Source organism: Cyanistes caeruleus, chromosome 5, assembly GCF_971803275.1.
Source record: "Cyanistes caeruleus chromosome 5, bCyaCae1.hap1.1, whole genome shotgun sequence".
NCBI lineage: Eukaryota > Metazoa > Chordata > Aves > Passeriformes > Paridae > Cyanistes > Cyanistes caeruleus.
In genome coordinates, this window is record NC_141705.1 from 74970279 (window position 1) to 74988181 (window position 17903).

General features: G+C 35.6%; 1 long non-coding RNA gene across 1 annotated transcript; it reads right to left on the reverse strand.

The window, feature by feature from the left end:
• Positions 1 to 4456: 4456 nt before the first annotated feature.
• On the reverse strand, positions 4457 to 17634 carry LOC147653261 (uncharacterized). The gene is made up of 3 exons (XR_015287247.1): positions 17513 to 17634; positions 15583 to 15653; positions 4457 to 6790 (listed from the first exon to the last, which is right to left on the reverse strand). It is a non-coding gene; the product is annotated as an uncharacterized LOC147653261 (long non-coding RNA).
• Positions 17635 to 17903: the final 269 nt, after the last annotated feature.

Genomic DNA, 17903 nt, shown 5'->3' on the forward strand with positions numbered 1-17903 from the left:
GGTTTCTATGGAATACATGCTGACCTTAGCAGTACTACTAGTGTTCAGGATTAAATAATGACTAGAAGGTGATTTCTGTTAAAGTCAAATGAATAAAAGTAGGATGAGGCTCCAAATCAAATCATAATCCTGACTGCCTCATATAGGTAAAATTACATTTTTCTGTAATGAACACTATTTATGTCCCTCTGTATTTTAAAATATTTCAGTTATGTGCGCTGACTGAAAAGACCAAACCCTTCTCAATCTAAAACATTATTCTATAACATACAAGAATTATTAAGGAATTGACAAGCATATACTGGGTATTAGGTTTTAGGGAACATATAGGTATTAGGGAACATAGAATAACCAGAATAAACATCCAGCATCACACAAGCATTCTGATCCAACACACTGTCTTTACCATGCTTACTTAGGGAGGAAGAGAAGTATCACTTAAAAGGCCATGGATTGGACATTATGTCCCTCAGATATTAAACATAATTGTAGAAAGCAATTTTTATTCAAAGGGAGAGAGCAAAATCTGAGTACAGATAATGCGTGACTCTGGGCAATACAATGATAGGATCATTGCTGTACCTTTCCCTGGAGCTGATGTCCAGCCCTGGTAGAATTATCACATATGCCAGGGGCAATATGAGTGGTCCATAATACCATCCATAAAGCCCTCTTCTTCCTTCATACTGCTTGTAATTAAAGGAATGAATTGCCTTTCTTGCCTATTTTGTCTACCTGTTTGCAATTTCATTTCACTCTTCTATTAATTTGAAGCCTTACAAACTATATCATTCTACAAATCCAATCACACCATCAGCTCCAATTTCAGTCCACAGCAGCGAATTATTGAGCTGTGAAAAGAAAGAGCCAGAGATCTGTTTCTGCACTAAGAACTGCACAGCCTTATTTACTAATTTAATTTGAGAACAAAGTTGGTAATTCCATTTCTTCCCAAATATTTGAATGTTACATTTTTCTAGGTACATATCTGCTCGTTTGATCTAATGGCTGTCCTTTCAAAAATGTCACAGAAAGCCATTAGCACAGCTTCACCAGTGTTAAATGGTTGGACATAAATGCTGATTGCTGAGAACAATATCCTTTGCCCACAGCACAGTGATGTAAAGGTTGGATAATTTTATTACATTTAATAGCATTTGCAGCTATGCAAGCTAAGCCAATGATATGGGTAATCAAATCTCTGACTTACAGGATGACCACCTGTGGCTATCAGGGAAGGAATCCCCACTATTTTAGGCCCAGGCACAATGCAACGTTACCAACAGTTTGCCATTTCAGAGGGGGCAAAGGGATGGGAAGAGGGATGAGAAAGTTGCTCTGGATAGCAAACAAAACTAATTTTCATCAGAATTCCTCATTGCTCATTCACAGAGAATCCCAAACATGAAGTACAGGGGAGTTCTGAAGTCTCCTTGTTGCCCCCTGCACCCTTCCAGATGACACATCTCCTGCTTTGGCAGAGCTCAGATCTGTCTGTGAGAGTCAGATGCACAGTGCTGCCAAAACAGGCCAACCTCCCCCAGCTGGCACGTGTACCTCACTCTGCCCTGCTGTGGGACTGAAAATGTTCAGAAGTGCAAAATTTTCAACTGCAAGAGGCAGTGCCAGTGCCACTGCTGACTCTAGTCTTCTACAAATGAGGGTGGAAGAGCTTCAAGGCAAGTGGTCTGTTCACTTATTAAGATCGCCTCATTTCCTTAATTGTAGACTAATTGTGCAGGCTGACCACAATTTAACTGGGTTTAAAGAGAGAATAGTGACCTCAAAACTAGTAAAGTATAGCTGGGATTACAGATTTTTTCCAACTTACACAGCATTTCCTTCATTGTTCCTTCGCCTACTGTGTTTTTTTGGTCTCACCTTTGCCAGACTTAAGCTTGTCTCTCAACATGGCATAGTGCAGAAAATACATGTTGCACTTCTGACTGCTTGAAATAAGCTGGCAAGTTGAAATTTCAGAGTGATATTAAGCCTGTCTGTTGAAACTGTTGAAATTCACTGCAAATTATATAGCAAATATATTGAAGGAGAAAACACAAAATATTTAGTCCTGAACTGTTGCATATTTGAGTTAAGATTTATTTCATGGAAGCTACCATGGCTACTAAATCCTTTACTTTGGATCCAGAGATCTGCTAAACCAGATAAGCAACAAAATATTGTTCAAAGAGGTAGATGGTAAATCAGAAATATCTCCTATGTGAAATTAGGAAACATGAAAGTATCTTTTTTTTTTTTTTCATGATGCACTTACTTTCAAGTATACTGCATTGCAGAAAGCATTTAGCTTGTCATGTTATTCTATTATTTTATTTTACACTTCATTCGTTTCTATTACATAGTCTTGCACTTTATCATTAGGGTGTTCTGTTGTTGCAAACAGGCACATTGAATTCTGATCCAGTTATTCCAGAAGAAATTTTTTGTCAGCCTTTAAACTGAAGCAAATGGATGAGTGTGACACTCAACAACTTTAATAATGTGTTGACTCTTGGGTATTCATGGCCTTTAGATGCCTAAAAATAATAATGTTTTTGTATGAAAAATGAATATTGATTAATGAACTGATTTTTTTTAAAGCAGCAGTCAAGCCAGTAGCTATACTTGTCATGAAACTTGCTATAAATCACATAATGTATATACCAAGCAAATTGAATTTTTCCACTGCAAAATGCCTCCCTATCACAGGCATATATCCTCTGTTCTCCTTAGCAATGGAGGACAAATACACAAATATGAAAAAACAACCATCCTCCATGACATATGCTTGACAAATTCATGCATGAATAATTATCAGGAAAAAAAATCAGCAATATTGTAACCATCTGTGAAAGTAACAAGCTTCTGTGTAAACCAGTATCCTATACACATAAGAATTCCTTTATCTGCAAGTGCTACTACTGGAAAATGCTACACTTTTTCTGGAGTTGAAGATATACTCAGTATTAATTATCTACAATCTCTTTTTCCAGCAAAATGCAGACTGAACTATCATGACTATAATATACCAACCTCTGCTGAGCCACAGAGACAGTAAGAATCTTTAAATTCGACTAGACAACCAACTTCAAATGGATAAAGTATATAACAATTAATCCATTTGGGTGAAGAAAGAAGCAATGAAAGAAAAATAACTTCAATACGCTCAATGCCAAGGAAAAACATGAATGATGGAATATTTAACACAAAAATATTAGTAAATATCATCACACTCCTGTAGAAATTTTAAACAGGCTGTGAACACAAATAAATTCAAACTTAAACCTATACTCTGTTATTTTTATTTATATTTTTATTTGTTTGTTTTTTTTAATCAAACCAAACCATTCCTCTGGAGTTAGAAACAGATTTCCAGAGCATCCAAGTGCAGGGCCAGACAGGACAGTGCTTCCACCTGCTCTCTAGAATCTACCTGCTGCCTGCTGAGTCATCTGAACAGCTCACCCAAAACCTTCTTCCCCTGTCAGCTCCAGCCTGAATATTTTGAAGAGTTTATTTTTTTCCACTTGGCATTACAGCTCTTAAAATGAAAGGAGCTGGAGAACCACACTTTTTTTTTTTTTTGTTTGGTTGGGGATTTTTTTTAAAGCATTACCCTTTTAACACTCCGTTTTATGTATTTCATTAACCATAACGTGAAGGTCTATTGCCCTTATCCCCATGATACTCAAAACCAATAAAGGTGGCAGAATATGGATGTATCTCTCTTCTTTCATTTCTCTCCATAAAATTTACCTTGTTTCACCATACTTAAAGGATCTAAAAATAATGGATATAATAAATATCCTTCACATAAATATTGGGGGGTGAAGTGGGGTACTTCACTTAGAGGCTTCTAGGAAACCTCTTAATTTCTTTTTATGCTGAAACATCTTCAAGGAAGAAAGCTTATCTTCTCACTGCATTTCACAAAAAAATTCCTTAATTGCACAAATCATGATTTTCCACATTTTCTCTCAAAGCTCTTTGTGGATCTCCTTTGATTCAGAGTACTCTAAGTTGCCTATTACTTGAACGATATCTTCCTTCAATAACATGTAAAATACAGGCAATTCCATCAATCTGAGGCATTTTTCCTAATCTTTTAGATAGAAGAAAACAATGTTTAGTTGAAAAAACCCAACACACCAATCTGAGCAGCAACAATCCAATGCAGGCAGTTTATTTCTCCATTTCTCAATCTTCGAGTACTTTGACTAAAAGTAACTTTATTTTTTTTTAACTCACCAGATTCACCACAGAAGGGTTGCTTATAATAGAAGTCATTCTCAGGCAGCACGTAAGACAAGATATTCCTTAAATCTAGAAGTAAGGCAAACCAGCTCTTCCCAATGATCTGTTTGTGAATGAAATTGACTGTTTTTCTAGTACATCTGGTAGCAGTCAGGAGAGCAATTTATGGATCCAAAAAAGACAGTTTTCATTTACACTTGTCTCTGTTTTGTAGAAACACACACAAATTTTATTTTCAGGGATCCAAAACAATTGACAACAAAATAAAAAGGACATTTCAATCATCGTAATGTAATTATCCTGATTAATTTACATATATTGGCAACACAAATTATGATTTTATATTAGAAAGCTGTAATTGGAATCAACCACCAAAATCCTTTAAAAACTTGCCTTGCTGTTCTTCAATCTCAATTTTCTCTCTTCTTGTAAATATTTAATGGCTTTCATTTTTGCAAATGAATAGAATTGCATTTGGCTCATAAGAAAATAGTTTTGTAACCCTATTATAGAGTGTGCAATCTCAGCACTTACCACAAATGTAAATCTTTTCCTGAATATTAATGTATTCAAGAAAAAATGATCTTCACTTCAGAATCAACAGAATTTTTAAAAACCCACTTATTTAGTAATTGAAACTTTTGGAAAAGTTGCATCTTTCAGATAAAGAAATCCTAAAGAGCTATACATTTTCCATCATTAAAGAGTGGAATATTCAGAGGTTTCTAAGCAATAAAACAAATCAGAAATTACAATGCTACTTTGTATGTTGAGTCAGTTTTGAGATAGCATTTTGGCATATTTTAACTACCAAGTAAAGGATGTCTCAGCACAAAATCCTCAGCATTCCTACACAAATCAAGCAAAGGACTGATTCTCACACAGGATTACTATTGTATCACTCTAAATGTAAATATACTATATAAAACAAAATATTTTCTACTTCTGAAAAGTCCTCAACACTTTTCCTAAATTCCAGTTTATTTTATCATGGGTCTCTATCATAACTATAACACATGAGACTTTTTCCTCCTTCTTTGATGCTAAAACTTAAATTCTAGTAAACTTTTAGAAGCTCTGCACAGGCATAAAAATTTCAAATCACCAACAAACTATCTGAAGGAGCACTCTTTTCATGTCATTTTTAAGAATAGGTAGAATTATAAACATTTCACTGATCTGGTCATGTGACCTTCCACTTTTTAATTTCACTGGGACTCCATCCAAACAGTTTCATTGTTGTCAGCCTCAGTCATGAGGCAGGTGCTCACAGTTAAGAACCAGAAACAGTGATAAAAGCCTAATGCAGGATTCCTTCTTTGCTACTATGATGAAAGAAGGAGTACAACCTCTGAAGCTCGTGGTGGAATCAAGGATGGAGCAGAAAAATAAACAAAACAAAATGAAACATGGCCAGCTCAAGGTTTACAGGGAAGATGGTCACCAGCCAGCACAGCCTGGCTTGAGGCTTCAATGCCTGTAGTTTCTAAATATGCCTGGCAAGAAAGGAATAAGGAAGCTGTGCAAGAAGAACAGATGGGAAAATCTACCAATATGAACATAATGCAGAGCAGAGAGGTTGTGTGTTCTAGGAGCAAAGCTGCAGATGCTTGAAGAGAACTGTTTTTAAGTAGTCTTTAAAGAAAGCAAGGATGACCTCAGCAAAATGCTTCCTAAATGACGTGGTTTGAAGATAAAGCACAGTCTCATTATGATAAAATGTATCAGCAGAATAAAAAAGCTCCTAAAATTAACATCCAACACTGAATAATCCTCAGCCACACTTTCATTAATAATTGAAAAGTTCAGCCAGTAAAAAATGTATTTGTAAAATTTAATAAATTTAGTAAAATTGAATTCCATAAATAAAGTTATAAATGTAATTGAAAAATGGTCATATACCAAAAACCAAACCTTGTTTCAGCATAGATAAAAAACAATTTCCTTTCTTACTTTAGAATTGTCATACATGTGCAATTTATTTTGCCATACAGGAGAACATGGACCCAAAGTTCAAGGCAAGTATAGTTTTCATATTGTTTTTTTATCTTTCCTTTTTATCAAGGAGTAAATTCTGCTCCTGTATTATTTATATTAGCTAAATATGACACATAGCATCAACACACAGAGGGTTTGGTTCTCCTTCCTCCTTTCAGCAAATTCTCTCAGTACAGAGGTGAACCTCCACTTGTTTCACATATTCATAAGGACTTGGACAGATTAGGTGCAAGTCAGAACATCCTGAGATAACAGCTGACTTTACCCAAGAATTAGAGCATTGAAATGAAAAAGTGAAACAAGATTCTCCTGTGAATCAGCAAGGTGACCAGTCCCATGGCCGTGAAGAAGATTTAAAGACAAACAACATGAAGCAGGAAAACACTGCTTGTATTTAAAATGTTTGCTGTGGCTGGGTTCTGCAGCATATTTTTTTGATAAACTTTGTGAAAAATCTCATTTGCTGTATGAAGCAGCAGATGCTCATTTCTGATACAGCCTTTGCATTTATCCCATGTCCTTCTATAGGGTACAGTCCCTGCACAGAGAGAGAACACACACAAGTTATACATTAGCTCCTTCATTACAGGAGTTGAATTATAGATGTAATCACTATCGCAAAGCTACTTGGTAGACAATTCGAAAAAGAAAGCAATTTATTCTTAGAGACCAAATACTCTTATCATGGACTCTTCAGTCTGTCTCTGTGAACACCTTAGAATTTTATTTTAATTGCTAACTTCATCAGCAGGAAATTATAGGCCTTAAGAACAGAATGCACGAAAGCTTCAGCTAGTAATAATCCATGACTAAATACAATCTTAAAAGGTGAATGAATACATGCTTAAAGAGTTTTGTTTAAATCCACTGCCTGAACAGTTCTAATTCTGTAACCTGCATAATTTACTGCATAATGATTACTAATATATTTTTATGTTAAATGCACTATAATCATTGTTCAAAATATATAAAAGAACAAAAAGATTAGAAGAAAAGGTATGTATTCATTTGACAAAGTGTATTTAGAAGCTTTTGTATAATAAAAGCATTTTACAGAATTGATTAGAATTTAGAGGTAGATATAGTTACTAAATTACTGAACATACCAACAATTTTAATATATTTCCAGTGAAAATTCTCTTCAATTAATTTGAAGATTCTTCATAGTACAAACAAGTCAGCTTATTTTAAAATACAGATTACAAACATATCCACTGTGTTTTAAACTCTGCCTTTCAGTAACATGCTATTAAATCTTTTAGTTTTTAAAATTTCTTCTTAGCTGGTAATGCAAATGTAACGTATAGCTATGAAATGCTATAGCTCAGGGCAGTGTTCCATTACACTTTTATAGGCCTGTGACCATACAAACAGAAATAGCTTGAGGGGGTAGGAAGAAAGACAGATAAAATCTGTAGTTAATTCTACCTCTTCACCTCTTGTAGTCATTCACCCTGGCTCCTACTTTTTAGTTACCGACAAAAAAGCAACATCTGCTGCCTGATTCATTTTGTAGGCCTAGGCCTAAAATAAATCCAGGATTTAGTATAAATTAATAAATATATAATGTTATTTTTTTTCCTATATCATTACTAAAAGAAGAGAACAAATGTTTATTCTTAGCTAAAGGGAAAGAAATGTAGAAGTTCTTGAAAGATCACAAGATCACAGAAACGTATGAACAAACAACTCTAGATTAAAAGCAGAGGTCAACCTCTGTGAGAAGTATTTTATTTAAAGCAGAACAATCCTCAATGTGAATATAGTTTGGTCAGATATAGTAATCTTTCTTCTCCTTCTCTGCTTCCTGGGCACAAGTATGTGTGTAGATAATATGCCTGTATGTGAAAATGGCAAACAACACGGGGAAAGGCGGCAAGATTCCATGCTCCACGGATCAGGCACGTCAGGATATGGACCACAGAAGGACACGGCAGTATTTCTACCACAAACTCAGTAGGTTGTGTTTCTTCACCTCCCTGAGAGCTACTGAGTGCCTCCTGAGCTGGGCCAGGACGGGACAGCAGAACATGAAGGCAGGAAATGTGGGGATGTCCCGCTTGGCAGAGGCCTCATAGAGAAACACTCCTGGCCAGAGCTCTCTCTGGGAGTCAGGAATGTTGGATGTATTCCTGCCCCTGAGAACCTCTTACCAGTCAAGATAAAGGACAAGCTAAGGATGAAGAGGGACGTGGGGACAATTGCACACGTTGGCACCTGCTCCTAGCGACCGGAATGACATCAGGGGACACAAATATCCCCTTCTGGATATTGTGCTGAGGTTTTCAGCTATATATCACAGCTACAGACCATTGTGTGACAAGTGGGAAATTGATTTTTCACCAGCCTCAATGGAGGGGTGCACAAACCTTTGTCCTTTTGCTGTGTGAGGGACCATTCAGCAGGGCCAGGTGTTAACAAGTTCCTACCTTCAGAGGTGCACACAACTTTCGCACAGCTCAGCGGGAAGCTCCACAAACACCCTAACAGTGACACTTAACTGCGAGGGCCACCAGCTACCTCTCTGATCAACTCCCGGCTTCTAAAAATTCTTCAGACAGATAAAAGCATTCCTTATAAGAAGGAACAGGTTTATATACCACCACAGCACTAGTAGCTCACACCCGCCTAAGAAATAAACTTGCTTTCCATGACTTCTGCTCTCACTTAATTTGTAGAGCTCCACAGCTCCTTCCTAAGGAAGAAACTATGGGAGGAAAAACTAAGAAAAATTTACATCAGCTTTAAACTTGTTGGTCTGTTGGGTGCCTCTGCAAGCATAAAGAAATATAAAGAAAAGAAAATATAAATATTTAAATAATATTATATATATATATATATAAATATATAAATATTAAAAATAAAATATAAAGAAAATAATATTTTAAAACAAACAAACAAAAAAAACCAAAACCAAACTTAAACAGTAGTACTGCTTACTGTATACTAATAGAGTTTGCTTCAGATGGTCTAAGTTACTCCTCCTCAACTGAATAAAAAAGAATAATAAATAGAAGAATTGGTGAATACAGACAGATATCTAAATCCATTTTTCTGATGAATAAGAACTTATGTCATCTATTATTACTGAATTAATAAGACTGGCTATCCTAAGGATGAACTTTACATAATTTTAATGCCGACATATGAATAAAGTGTGTTTTTCTCAAAGAACTATTCAGTGTCATTTATAAAAAAAATTCACACTTGAAAAACACAAAACAGGCATCAAGGAAAAAAATTTGTTATGTCTTTGAAATGTGTTTTGAAACATATTTGAAATATGTTTCAAAAAATATCATTATATAAAAGCAGACCTTAGTTAGAAAAGGCATGTATTTCAAGTATTTTACCTGTTTTTCATTAGTAGATAATAATGACTTAAATAATTTTTTTTCAGTATATCTTCCATCAATTAAAAAATATTCTTTAGTTGTTTAGTTCAGAAAATAAGGAAACATAGGCATCTTGATATAGCTATCAGAAAGTAAATTAAAGAAATTAAAGATTACTACAAAGTTACATCCTTGTTGAAGCCAGAGAACAATAGAACCAATATATGAAATATTACATGTCTTTAGTACCATTAGGCAAAACAAAATATAATTAATTATACTCTGTTCAGTTTTTCCATCATTATGGTATTTTCTTTGATTCTACTTTTTCCTTTTGAAGTATTACCTCAACATTAAGACTGCAAACTAATTGCATGTTAGCATAAAGCTGTACTTAACTTTTATTCTGTAGGCTTCTATGCAAAATCCTGACTTAGCACATAAGTTCAGGAAAATAGGCTTTGTAACTATTGTAACAGCAAAGCACAGAATTCAGAGGAAAATTACATGATTTTTGTGAAATAAAGTGAAAAACTTCAATTTACTTAAGTTAAGACCACTTATATAAACATGTTTTAAAAAATTAGTATGCAATAGCTAAACACATGTGAATTGTACACAGAGAGAAAATTTTCTAAAAAAAAAGAAAATAGAATAATTTAGAATTCTTGTGTTTACAGTCCATTAACAAATTTTAGAACCAGAAAGAGAAGTTTTTTTATGCCAGTGCAAATCCAGGTGATAGTAGTAGTCTTGATATACCTGATGCCACTACAGTTTTCTGCTGTTTTAACACTGAGAATGTCTTTTCATTCTAATAGTTATCTTTGGCTATCCCAAGCCTAATAATAGTGAAATCCCTACCATAATAATAGAGCCATCAGATGATCTCATAGAATCATTACAGAGGATTGGGAGGAGCTGCATGGAAGACTACAGGGAAAATCATTTCTCAGATATAGCTGGGTAGAGTGACAGCAGACATGTAGTCACAGATGCAAACAGGTCACTGACAAGCAGAGAACACTAGATATTTAAGAGAGTTTCTTCTTTTGAAGTTCACAGACAAGCCATTCTACAGAAGACAGAGTTGACAGAGAGATAATTTTTGAAAATCTTTCTCAGATATCAGCTTTACCAGAACTTAAACTTTTAGGAAATTTAAGGATTGGATGCAATCAACTTGATTGATGTTCAGGTATTCTGAATCACCATTGAAGACAAGAAAAGAAAGTAACAGCACTGAGAGATTTTTTTTTTTCTTTCAATTTATGCTGAGACAGGTTTAAACGGAGAGAATTAGAGAAATAGATATTTAGAAGTCAGGGATAAAGCTACAAATTACATTGGGCACTGAGCTACCATTTAGATGACGGAGCACTCCACTGGGTTTGAAGAATTTTGATCAGCTGGTGCCTATTCCTAACGCTGCAGTACCTTTTAAAAGCTGATGCACTTACACACTGATCCCAGTTTCTCTGTCATAACCAGCATGGTTCAGGCTCACTGTGAATCAATTTCATCTGGATCAGAGATGCTCAGGGCTGCCAGGTCTAAGCATTCAAACTCAGTAAACAAGGTCCCTGCCTTTGCCAGGCAATTTGCAGAGCTTTAATTTCAGCTTTTGCTCCATTTTGTCACAGAGTTTCACAGCATATGCAGTTACCAAAGTAATTCAGGCACTTACAGAGCAAAATATCAACAGAGAGCCAAAACTATTAGATCTATGCATACTGCTGAAGGCCAGGCCTTCCTTTTCTTCAAAGTGGACTTGAACAACTTCTTTCCATCAGCTCTAAAAGTTGCCCTGAATAAGAAATTTGTTGCACTTTTTTCTTCAGGACACCTACATTTTAAAGTAGAGTTACAATCTATGAATGGAGAAATCCTTCTACATCATCAGAGCAAAGGCTTACTTACCCTGTTACCTGACCTCCAACGACAGGTTACTCACAGGGGTTCAGGAAAAGAACATAAGTGTGACAGGCAATATCTGCCAGGAGAAAGACCCCTCCCTCCAATACTGTACAAGCTTCTGACAATCTATTTTAGGGAAGATGTTTTACAGTTGCTAATGGACACTGGATTTTCCATTTTTTTTCTTATTCTCTTGGACTCCCTACCTCTAGAAAGCATAAGTTTAAATGACTAACCTCTCCCCAAGGGGGAAGAGGGATATTATTTTTCCACTTTAGAACTGCTGCTTGAATAATGGCATTGGGCACCTTTTAGAACCAGCATTGTCAGAAACAGTGAGCAATCACTCCCCATTCACCTTTTCTATACTCTCATGATTTCTTAAATCTCCATCATATTTCACCTCACCAGTTTTTTGTCATTTGAGGAGTCAGTTCCATCTTTCTTTTAAGAACTTCACCTCTTCCACACCTCTGTTCTTTCCTGCTCTGGGTCTTATCTGTTTTTTTTAATATAATTCTGAGCTGCCTTTCCTAACTGCTGAGAACTGAATTAAAGACCAGCATTGCATATATATCACTTGTCCTTAAGTGCATTCATTACTTTGCATTTATGAACAGTGTAATTCTGCATGACTTTTAGTTGCATCATATAAGCTTTCTTCACAAAGTCAAATAAAACCAGTATTTGCAGTCACCACCTTTTATTCCCTTGAAATCAGGGCTGATTTAGTGCAAGGTCATGCTACACAGCCATTCGCTCAGTCACTTAATTTCTTAGTTTTCCAAGGACTCTAAGGTAATAGTATGCTAACCTTAGATTTGCTACAGTTCATTTTCTTGTTTTATTCTCCAACTCTTACTATTGGGACTGCAGTTTGAGACTGTTCCAAGGGCCTCTCAGTGAAGAAGGTGAGACCTTGCTTTTAGAGTGTTTCTAAAATCCTCTGGAGCAAGGAGTGCAGCAAACACTGGCTTTACCTGTTTGCTACTGCCACACGTTCTGTCAGCTGCTTCTTTTGGCTCACTTCTCTACTCCTTTTGTTAGCCAGTCCCACCAGCATGCTTCACCATCTCACAATTTAACAGAGGTTTGTGATCTACCACACATCACCTGAAATCCAGTTCCACCACTGGTCCATTCTAATGCTGCTGTAGAGCTCAAAGGGAAATCACATACCCCTCCTTAGGAGAGGAAAGTACTTCACTAAACTTGTATTCTCCTCCTTTCAAACTCAAGGACAAAACTCTTCATCACTGGGCTTCTTTCGACAAACAACCCACAGAATTAAGAGTCTCTACAGCTTCCCATGGTCTTGATGTTGATTTCAGGGAAGTACATCCAGCATCAGTAGTGTAGAAGATCAATTCCTTCATTTTCATTTGGATATATTCTATTTTTACAAGAAAAGGGCTGAAGCTTCTAGTGAGGGGACAAAAAAAAAGTACATCTAAAATTTTTCACCTAAATGATATGAAGTGGCAGGAACTACAGTTAAGAAAGTCTGGCTGGTTTCATTTTTCCAATAGTGGAAATAGTTTAGATGCATATCTTTTGAAGTTCAAGATTATTCTCCCTGCTCTGTGGGGCAGTAACAGCAATGTTGAAAGTAAAAAATATGAGGACCTGCAAGATCTCAGTCCTGCCCATTCTAACTGGCATGTCTAATACTCAAGTTTGTTCAGCAACAACTATTTCCTTTAAAATCACCAGAAACATAGCATGAGTTCAACTGAAGCTAACGGGACCACTTTTGGAGCAGGATACATGACAGATGAAGTAGTGCTGTCACAATCTGGCTTTTGCAAGATACCTTCAAAGCAGAGTTAAGTTATTGCCACATAACTGCACCTGCTGCTCTGATACCACAAAATAAATTTTGCAGATGTTATTTTTAGCTGGATCTACTTTTTTTTGTTTGTTTGTTTAATTAAATACCCATTTCTTCTTATATTGATTGCAGGGCATCTGTTCATTTGCATGATTCTGACTCATGTCTTCAGTCCTACATTTGCCTTTCTATTCTACTTATTTTTACCTATACTACTGTTACAGCAAAGATTTTCTGATCCATTCATTCTATGCTTTTCCTCCTTCTGCCAGGGTCCATTCATCTTAACAGAGGTAAGGTTATGAAATATGAATTAATAATTCTTCCAAGTCACCAGTATACAAAATTTGTGTAATTACTACAATGTGCTGGGCAAATAAAAACCTAAAAAAGAGATTAACAAGAGTTTCTGGAGTTTAAATATTTAAATCATATTCTGCTGATGCAAGGACATAATTCTGATGACCTTAGTGAAATTACCAAAATGTCTGTGTCTTATAACCAGTAGCATTAAAAAGCCAAAGTCAAACACAATTGAGTTTCCAGACATCTTACTCTAAATAAATACAAAAAAAATCCAAAGAAAGGCTGCTCATCTGTCTAAGGCAGGTGCAGGGAAGTGCTGCCATCTGTCTTATGATTGTCTTTGTAATATCCCGAAGACTACCTTACAGTTCTCTGTCTGGTTCTGTCTGCCCATCCCTCAAAGAATTGAGAGATAAAGTGAAGGTATTTAGCAGCTGTTCTTTATAATCTACCTCTACCTTTTTTTCTTTTTTTTCTTTTTTTTTTCCCCCAGACTCCAATGTAGCAGATTAGGATAGAAAGGGTGTGCTTTTTTTTTGCTGTTAAACTATTCAATGGCCAATATCATTTTAAGTAAGGAATGTACAACATTCTCTTCTATGCACACAATATTTTTAAACCTTGTACAGTATTTAATAGATATTAACTAGATTAATTTAGTAAAAGACCGTTCTTTTAAAAACAAAACATATTTTTTTCTAGGTTTCTCCCGGTTAGTGGACAAATTATCTATTTCACAATTCTTGGTGGTAATTTATAATTAATCTCCACTAGTAATTTTACAAGTTAATGTCAAAATACCACTTGAAAAATCACATATGATTTCAGAGAATCCATATAATTTAATTTATCCATTTGTCATCTTGCAAACAAGATGACAGTAAGGGCAGCAAATAACCTCTGAACATTAGTTGTAGAGATGTATTATCAAAACATGACCACGACATATGTACTTGTATTCCAAGAGGAAATAGTCTCAGGTTATTATAGAAACTCCAGCTGGGAACATAATATCAGGACTGGGCTTGGGATTTTGAAAGCAAATGGCCCACCAGATTTAAAAAGAAGAAATAAAGCAACCCCAACACAGAAAGAGTTCATTCAGTAGCATTTCAAAAAAAATTTCCCAGGAACATAAGAAAGCCACAATCAATGTCCAGGATCCCAAGTCACAAATTAATCTTATTTATGTATTTATCTGCTTTGCTTAATCTACTTTTTTCTTTTTTCTACCTATATTTCTATTTTTGCTTATTTCATCTTCTCATTTTTAACTGGAAATCTATGTTCCCTCATTGTTGCTTCAAAGCAGGGTCTGCAGTTTAGTTTCACATAAGCTTGTCATGAAAAAGCTATCAAAACCATTCACACAGTCTGCCCTCTTCTCAGGGACAAAAGAGAACATCAAAGTGCTTTGTACTTATTGTAAACGTGTGACCCTCCTTCCCAGACTGCTAAGATGCAAATATATAGCTGCATTCAATTTTGATGAAATTCTCACAGCACAGTAATGCAGCCTGAGCTTTGTATTTCAGAAAGGAAAACAGCAGAAATTGAATACAGATGCAATAAACTCTGAAAATATTGTTCTTGCCACACAAACCTTTTTACAGCACTGAAGGAAAACATACATTTTAACTGTTTTGCATTAACTATAATTTATTTTATATCTTTAATTTCCTGTTTTCTTTATTCAAATAGAAAGCATTCAGAATTTTAAACAAAAATCACTCTTGACCTTTTCAGTAAGGGGAAGTACAATGAGACTTGACTTGCATTCACAATACTCCTAAGTCATATTACCTGACCCTAATGCCTCAGATTTTCAGCTGTATTACTTATGATTTCTTTATGATCTTTCAAGATAATTAAAGAGACTGCATCATTCTTTAAACAATCAGTCCATATGCTGAAGATAAAACTGCAAACCAAGTTACCTACCTCTTTTCTTAACAGCTTAATCCCTGTATTTTAGCTTTCAGTGAAGGAGGGCCATTTCCTACAGAATCCCACTGGAGAAAAAAGGAGGAAAAAAAAAAAGAAATCATTTCAGTCACCAAGAAACAAAAAATAAGGGTTTCAATATATCAAGGTTTTGTTCCATCTCTCAGTGTGAAAGAATATGTAATTTTAAGTTATGTCATTTAAAGTATCTAAAACATGTTCCATTTAATCATTTACATCCTGCAGCACTATTTTATTAAACAGTGAAATACTTATAGCTTCTGGCTCTAATCAGAATGTTTTCTCAAAATTATCTTGCTTATTTCAAATGAAGACTTGAAATGTGAAAACAGACAACCCAGTAAATATTTGAAAGGAAATGATCTATGAATATTCACTCACAAATGGCAGAGTGAAAGAACACACAAAAGCTACTCTGAACATAATCTTCTCCAGACCATCAAAGCATAACCAGATCTAACCCATATGGCTACAGTGACTTGTAACTGGTTTGAAAAGGCTTTGATTTTGAGTAAAGGACTGGAAGAATTTATCAAGATAAGTAATTTTAGACTGTTACGATAGTTATAGTCCATTTTTCTCCTCCCATTTTCAAAAGCAACACAGTAATAGAACTGTTCCACTGACTCTCTAAATAGAAAAACAGCAAAGCTAGATGGAGGCACGAATTAAAACTGAACCACTAGGTTAAAACCGGTTCTGCACGCATGGGACAACACTCCTGTCTCCTAAACAGAGATGCATCTGCTCTGCCACTACTGTCAGTCTGCACTTTTCCAAAGGTGGAAAGAATCCTTCCTTACCCTCTCAGCACTTTGCACTAGAAAACTCTCTTCCCTTTTGCCTTTCCCTTTAAGATGAAAACTTAAACAAATCTTTAGCCAGATAAGTGGCTCCCAGGATTTTCTGTCACAGGGGAAGGATGTTCATTTATTTTAACCAAAGAGCAGAATACACCAGCATCAGCAGGACTGTGGCTACCTGGCTGCTTTCCTAAATTAGTCTTCCATGATTTAACTCATCTCCACAATGCAAGGAGGTCTGTGCAAAGAAGGGAAAGAGAGGAAAGAAAATTGCTGTCATGGCATTACTCATGTCCTCTCTCTGTCCTAACAGCAGCTTCAAGAATACCAAACTCCTGCATTTAGACATCTGCATTCCATCTGGTGCCCAAGATTGAAGTTAGTGATTCCTGCACCCAGCCCCAAATGATGACTTGTAGCATCTCCATAACTGAGTGCTCTTTGCTTTATTTGGAAATGGATTTGTACTAAGATGCCTAAATAATTACATACCATTTATCACGTGCATCAACAGTTTACTGCCTTTGGCTGTCCAACTGATTTCAGATAAAGTCAGTTTGGATTTGTGTAAGCACAGGAACTAAATATTTACTAGAGGTAATGGCATTCTTCAAAAGAAGTTATTACATTGCTAATGCAGGCAATGCAATAAAAATGATTCCTCTTTAATATTTTATTTATAGTAATTATTTTGAGTCTCAGTGTTTTCTTTTTTAGAAAAGAAACGTGAAAAATGCTAATTTTAATGTAATATTTTAAAGTCTTATTTAAAATGCTGGAGGCATTTTATTTGGCATTTCTAAACAGCACCATTTTAATTTCCTTCTGAAAAGGAAATAGAAGTGATTGCCATCATTCTTGCTACATTTTTTTTTTACATTTTCAGTAGCAGCTTTTTTTGTTTGGAGGTGTGGGGTTTTGTTGCTTGTTTGGCGCTGTTTTTTTAGAAACAGAGTTATAGATGGATCTGTTGTGGGTTAGCGTTGCCTGTCAGTCAGCCATCCTCACTGCCCTTCTCAGCAGGACAGGGGAACAGTGAAAGATGAAGAAAAAGGACAGGGAGCTCCCTCAGCAGTTAGCAATACTCCAAAAACTAAAATCACCTTCCTGCCTTCTGCCCAGGCTCATCTTGGTGGCTGGAGTCAGGTGGGGGTTGGTCTCTTTCTCCAGGCAGCAGCTGACAGAACGAGACATTAGAGATCCTGAAGGAAAGAGGCTTGGATCTAAGCACACAATTCAAATGTGTTAATAAGATACAAATCACTAAGGGTCATGTTCCCTTCATGGAAAAAATCAGAAAAGTCAGAAGGTCTGCACTTTGAAATGGGTATACACAAAAAAATCAAACTGAACCAAGCCAATTTGAATTTGACATTTTTTTACAAAAAGATAGAAGTTCACTGCACACGAAGTAGTAAGAGTTCTGAAATAATATATACAGAAAGTATTTTTCTTATAATACATGTTATATGAGTATTTGGTTTCAAAATGACA